This window comes from Marmota flaviventris, chromosome 18 (genome assembly GCF_047511675.1).
Source record: "Marmota flaviventris isolate mMarFla1 chromosome 18, mMarFla1.hap1, whole genome shotgun sequence".
NCBI classification, from domain to species: domain Eukaryota; kingdom Metazoa; phylum Chordata; class Mammalia; order Rodentia; family Sciuridae; genus Marmota; species Marmota flaviventris.
This window is the reverse complement of record NC_092515.1, coordinates 6581390-6588148: the sequence shown is the minus strand read 5'-3', so window position 1 is coordinate 6588148 and position 6759 is coordinate 6581390.

Genomic DNA, 6759 nt, shown 5'->3' with positions numbered 1-6759 from the left:
ATCACTTTGCTTTAGCCCATAATCCTTTTGAAGCTGAGGATTAAACTCAGGGCTTTGTGCATGTGAGGTGCGTGCTCTATTACTGAGCTACATCCCAGCCCCACAACTTTAAATTTTAAAAATAAAAGTACAGGGGCTGGGGTGGTGGCTCAGTTTTAGAGTGCTTGACTGGCATGCACGAGGCACTGGGTTCGATTCTCAGCACCACCTATAAATTAATAAATAAATAGAGATCCATCAACAACTAAAAAATATTGAAAAAGAAAAAAGTGAACAGAAAACTCCAATCGGTTTATATAAAAGTTAAGGAAGCTCGGGAAGCTGGAGACATCTGATAGTTGTCAGCTGACCTAGAGGCATAAATCTTCACTGCTCCTAGATATTTGCCAGCAGCTGAAACGGAACATACCTCAAAGTAAGAAGCCGCACTTCTGCTTCTCAGAGTGCACCGCGTGGTTAACCGACCCCTGACTCCGCCCCTCAAGGCCGGTGCACACGTGGGAGACAGACTCGCCGTGGGGTCGTCATTCCCTCGTGGTGCTGGGGGCTGAGCCCGGGCCCTGCGCATGGGAGGCAGGCCCTCTGCCAACCGGAGTCTCCATCCTTCACCACATTCAAGAAGAGCAGCCCTTCCAAAGTGTTTTCTGGCAAATTGGCCAGTTTAACCCTTGAGTGAGAGCCGCGTCCGGCCAACTGCCCGCTCGGGAAGCTTGCAGCGCGGGCCCCGCTGCTCCCTCGCGGGCCGCCCTGCCCGCCCCCCGCAGCTCCTCTCCTCTTCCCTCACGGTCGCCCATTCCCTCGTTTACCTCCTTCCTCAGAACTAGAGCCTCCGAAAAGGCGAAGAGGGGCCTGGAGTTCCTCCAAGAGCAGGAAACAAGTCGTGGTTCCCAACAGGCTGGTGGTGCGGCTGGTCTGGGGTTGTCACCATCTGGATAACAATCGCCTGTCACCCAAGGGCAAGGGCTGTCGGCCCGTCCTGCGAGGTCAGGGCCCGGCCCAGGCTCAAAGTCGCACCGGGAGGGCCAAAGTGGCCGCAGGCAGTTTCCTGGGTCCGACGGGGAAGCAGGACCCCTTCGACTCCTTGGAGCCCCTCGGGGAAGGCAGCGAGCCCAGCCCCACACACCCCACCGCTGGGAACGTTCCAGGGCTCCCAGGCTAAGTCATTCTCCCCGGGGCCTCGAGATCCCTACCGGGTCTTCAGTCTGATCAGAGTGACAAAAATGACAGTGAAGAAATATCGACTGCAACGCCCAGCAACCTCCTCTGGCCTCTTCCGGCCTCGTCGGATGCGCACGCTCCTCAAGCGCACCAGGATCACGAGAGGCCTTTCCCGCCGTTTCCCTGCGCATGCGCTGCTGATTCCCTTGCGCGCGCCCCACTGACGCTCTCCACAGCTTTGCTTTCTCCCCTTCAGAACGCGCAAGCGCCGCTGCTCCCTTGACGTCCTCTGCGCCCCCGGTACCAATACATTTCCTCCACCACTGGCCGGGAAGACGCGTCTATTGCGTGTTCTCTGCTTCCACGCTCCCAAGTGATGGGGCATGCTGGATGTCCCCGTTCTTCCTAGCCCGTAAATCTTTGACCCTCAGAGATCCCCTACCAGTGCCAAACATTAGATACACACCCAACGAGGCAGAGATGCACTTTGCTTAAAAAAAAAAAAACTCAGAAATCTACTGGTGTGGCAGACAAAAATTTAAAAAAAAAAACTCAGAAATCTACTGGTGTGGCAGACAAAAATTAAAAAAAAAAACTCAGAAATCTACTAGTGTGGCAGACAAAAATTAAAAAAAAAAAAAAGATTGACTTAGGTCGGCTATTCTCAGATTCTTTGATCTCTGGACTTTTGCATTTCCCAAAATTTAAGAACCCAAATAATTTACATGGGTTATGTATGTGGGTTGTGAGTTGATGTGAGTTGTATCTATCAAAATGAGGTTATTGTTGTTATTAAAATTTATATTATGGGCCAGGCATAATGGCCCTTGCCTATGATCCCAGCCACTCAGGAGGCTGAGGCAGGAAGTTCTCAAGTTCAAGGCCAGCCTCATAAAGTTAATGAAACCCTGTCTCAAAACATAAAAAACAGATGGGGGGCGGGGGGGGGGGGGGGGGGCTGGGATTGTGGCTCAGCAGTGGAGTGAATGCCTTACACGTATGGGGTACTGAGATAGATCCTCAGTACAACATAAAAAAATAAATAAATAAAGGTATTGTGTCCATCTACAACTAAAAAAAATTTTTTTAAACAGGTTGGGAATGTAGCTCAGTGGTAAAGTGCTCCTGGTTTCAATCCCCAATATGAGGGGGATAAAACATTATTATGTGTCAGTATAAATAACACTTATATGAAAAATAATTATAATTGCTACAACAAAAGTAAATTTAGTGAGACAAGTAGCATTGTTTTAAATTTCTGTAAATCTATTTAAGGGCTGGCTTATTAGAGACAGTTGAATTCTCATATCTGCTTCTGCACTGAGTCTGTCAAAAGAAGTCATTCATATTCCATAGCTTCTAGAAAGTATCACTATCAATTATACAGAAAAATGAGAGTGAAGGGGCTAAGAATGTAACTCAGTGGTAGAAAGAATGCCTGGCATGCATGAGTCCTCAGGTTTGATCCACCCATTGAAAAAAAATAATGAGAGTGAGAAGGCAAATAACATATAGTAGGAGTACAAAAATCATTTCATCTCATGGATCCCAGAAAATGTCTCAGGAGTCTGTGGGCCACACTTTGAGAATCACAGGCTTAAATATTGTTATTGAACAAAGAGATGTAAAGGAAATTTTGGGGTTCTGTAAGAATTGATCAGTCTATATGACTCATTCCATCCTTCAGCACATATTTACAAAGGAGGTAATAAATACTAGGCACTGGGAATACTGTGGAAATACAAACAGACTCCATTGCTGCCTTCATTTTTTGCTTCACACAATAGGGAAACAGATATTTGACTAATCACAAATAACTGCATGATTACAAATTGTTAAGTTGTGTGACATAAAAAACAGGCTATACATCTAATTTAGAGGGAGGAGTTCTCTGAGAAAGTAACATTCAAGTAAAGCTTGGAGGATGATTTACTAGGTGAAAAATTATGCAAAGGCCCTGAGGCAAGAAAAGCTGTGAGTTCGGGCTGGGGATGTGGCTCAAGCGGTAGTACACTTGCCTGGCAAGCGTGCGGCCTGGGTTCGATCCTCAGCACCACATACAAACAAAGATGTTGTGTCTGCCGAAAACTAAAAAATAAAATATTAAAATTCTCTCTTTCCCTCTCTCTCTCTCTCTGTCTCTCTCTCTCTCTCTTTAAAAAAAATAAAAAAGAAAAAAAAAGCTGTGAGTTCAAAGCACCTGTCAGTCAATATTTATTGATATTAAAAATCATTAAAAATGATTTTAAATTCTGGAAAAAAAGATAGTAAGTAGTCGGGCATGGTGGCACATGCTGTAATCCCAGGAGGCTGAGGCAGGAGGATCACAAATTGAAGGTCAGCCTCAGCAACTTAGTGAGATCCCATATCAAAATAAAAAATCAAAAAGGCTGGTGTTGTATTTCACTAGTAAAGTACCCTTGGATCCAATCCCCAGTACCACCAAAAAAAAAAAAAAAAAAAAAGTAGAAAATAAACAAATAAGAATTTGAAAGAGCAAGAATGCTGTTAAGAAAAAAAAAAAGCTAAAGAAAGCAAAATATTGTGATATGAAGAGTAAGTCAGGGTGCTGGGGCCGGGGCTCAGTGGCAGAGTGCTTGCCTGGCACATGTGAGGCACTGGGTTCAATCCTCAGTACCACATACAAAAATAAGCAAATAAAATAAAGTCCTGCTGCCCATCTACAACTACAAAAAAAAATTTTTTTTTAAAAGAGTAAGTCAGGAATCTACTTTAGACCGAGTAGTCAAAATGTGCCTCTTGGAGGATATGACGTTTGCGCAGAGACCTGAAGGCACTGAGGAATGGAACCATGTAAATTGCCTGGGGAAGAACATTCCAGGCCAAGCAAACAGCAACAGCAAAAATCTGGAAACAGAAGGAGTCTGAAATGACTATATCCTAGTGATTGAAGGAGAGTGGTAACAAGTGGGGTTAGAGAAGTAGCAGGAGGCACAGTATTATATGGAGGACCTGTAGGTCCGATGTGAGTGGGTGTTGTATTTCAGTGGTGAAGCACCCCAGAATTCAATCCTCAGTATCACCAAAAATAAAGTAGTAAACACATAAACAAATAAGAATTTCAAAGAGTGAAAGGTGGGGATTTTTTTTTTTTTTTTTTTTTTAGTGAAGTGAAAAGCTATTAGAGGATTCTGAGTCAAGAAATGACTCACATTTAACAGAAGGATCCCTCTGGCTTCTGGGCAGAGAACAGTATGGATGGGCTACTGATAGAAATCTGAAGCCAGTGAGGCCATCTCAGCAGTCCAGGCAAGAGGTGAGTGGTGGCCTACATCTGGGGGATAAGCAGTGTATACAGTGAGAAGTAGTTGAATTCTGAATCTATTGCAAAAACCGAGCTGATACAATTTGTTGATGGATTGCATGGAGCTTTAAGAATATGCTTGCAAATTCTCTGCCATTGAGAAACAGAGCCTAATTCATCAACCTTTCAGTGTAGGTTGCACATACTGATTGACTTCCAATGAACAGAAGTAAGGTAAGAGCCTCCAAGACTAGACCATAAAAGTCACTGCTGCTTCTTCTTTGCACATTCTCTAAAGGAAGTTGGCCACCATCCTGTAAATCCACTCAAGCAGGTCATGGAAAGATCCATGTGGGGAAGAACTAAGGCCTCCTGCCAACAGCCAGCACCATGTAAGTGAATCATGGGGAAGTGGATCCTCCAGCCCAGTTAATGTTCAGAGGACTGCAGTCCCAGCCAACATCTTGAATGTACCCTCATAAAACACTGAGCAGGAACTACTCAGCTAAGCTCCTCCTGGATCCCTGACCCACAGAAACTGTATGAGATAATTGTTTACTGTCTTAAGCTGCTAAGCTTGGGGTGATCTATTATAGAGCATTAGATAACTAACAATGATTGAGAGGTGAGAGAAAGAGAGGAAGCAAGAGACTGGGGCTTGGCGGGCTTAGTGGTGGAGCACCTGCCTAGTGTGTATGAGGCACTGGGTTCAATCCTTAGCACCACATAAAAACAAATAAATGCATACTGTCCACCTACAACTACAAAAAAATTAAAAAAAAAAAAAAAAGAATGACTCCAAGACTTTGAATCTGAACACTTGGAAGATGCAGTGGCAATTTACTGAGTTGGAGAATGCTGGGACAGGGAGTAGGAAGGGATCAACAGTTCAGTTTGATATGCCAATTACACAGCCAAGGGAGACCCTGGGGAGTAACATGGCTTGAATGTCATTCATCCCCCAAAGATTTGGGTGTTAAAAGCTTGATTTCCCACCATGGCGCTGTTGATGTGTGTAGTATGGAATCATTCAGACTTGAGACTTATTACACTGTGGTTAGGTTACTGGGCGCACTGTCCTGCCTTTAGACGGGGTTCATGCAGTCTTGTGCAGTGAGTTAGCTCTTGTGAGAATGGGTTGTTATAAAAACCAAGATTGGCCACTCCCTCTCTTCTGGCTTCTTATTTCACTACATGAATTCTCCTTCTTAAATGAGCTCCTGCCATTACGATGCTGCTCGCCATGATGCGATGTAGCCACAGGAGTCTCCTCGCCAGAGGCTGGATCAGTGGGGTCACCCACTCCTGGACTTTCAGCCTCCTAAACTGTGAGCTCAATAAACCTCTTTCTTTATAAAGTTCTCAACCTCAGTATCTTGTAATAGAAATGGAAAGTGGATGAATAAAAGTAAGATAATGGACCGCTGGCCTGAAGTTCCGGGAACAGCATGGGGCTAGGGATAGAAATAGATAAACTGATATCACATGGGTTGTGGTAAGCACCATGGCACTGCCAATCACCTAGGGTGTGGGTGTAGATAGAAAAGGCTGGGGCTTTCCAAATTTTAGAAGTTAAAAAGAGGTTTCAGTGAGACTGAGAAGCAGCAGCCAATGAGGAAGAAAGGAAGAAGATCAAAAAGAGTTTAGTGTCCTGAAGGCCAGTAAAGGAAGGAAGAATAATGTGAATTCACTATTCTCAAATTTTAGTGCACATCAGCCACTTGGAAATCTTGTTAAAACACAGTAGCTGGGCCCACATCTGGAATTTCTGATTCAGTTGGCATATTTATCTCTTGTAAAAATTACCACAAACTTTACATCTTAAGACAACACAAATTTATTCTCTCAGAGTTCTGGAGGCCAGAAGTCCAAAATCAAGGTGTCAGCATGACAATTTCTTTGAAAGGGTCTTGGGGACAATCATCTTTGCCTATTCCAGCTTCTGGTGATTTCAGGGGTTTCTTCTGCACACCTCAGTCTCTGCCTACATCTTCATGTAACCTGTTCCTCTAGGAATTTCACTCCTCTGGGTGTCTCTCTTGTGTCTCTTAAAAGGACACTCACTTGTCATTGGATTTAGTGCCAACTCAAATAATCCAAGTTAATCTCACCTTGAACTCCTTAACTCAAAATTGCATCTGCAAAGAATTTTTTTTTTTCCAAATAAGGTCATATTCATGGATTCCAGGGGTTAGGAAGAGATTTGGGGGTTGTTTGTTTTATTTTTGTTTTGTTTTGTTGGAGGCCACCACTCAAAACCACCACTATAAGTCTGGCCTGGAGACTGAGAATTGCATTTCTAGTAGGTTCCCAGGAGATGCAGATACTATCCCTGT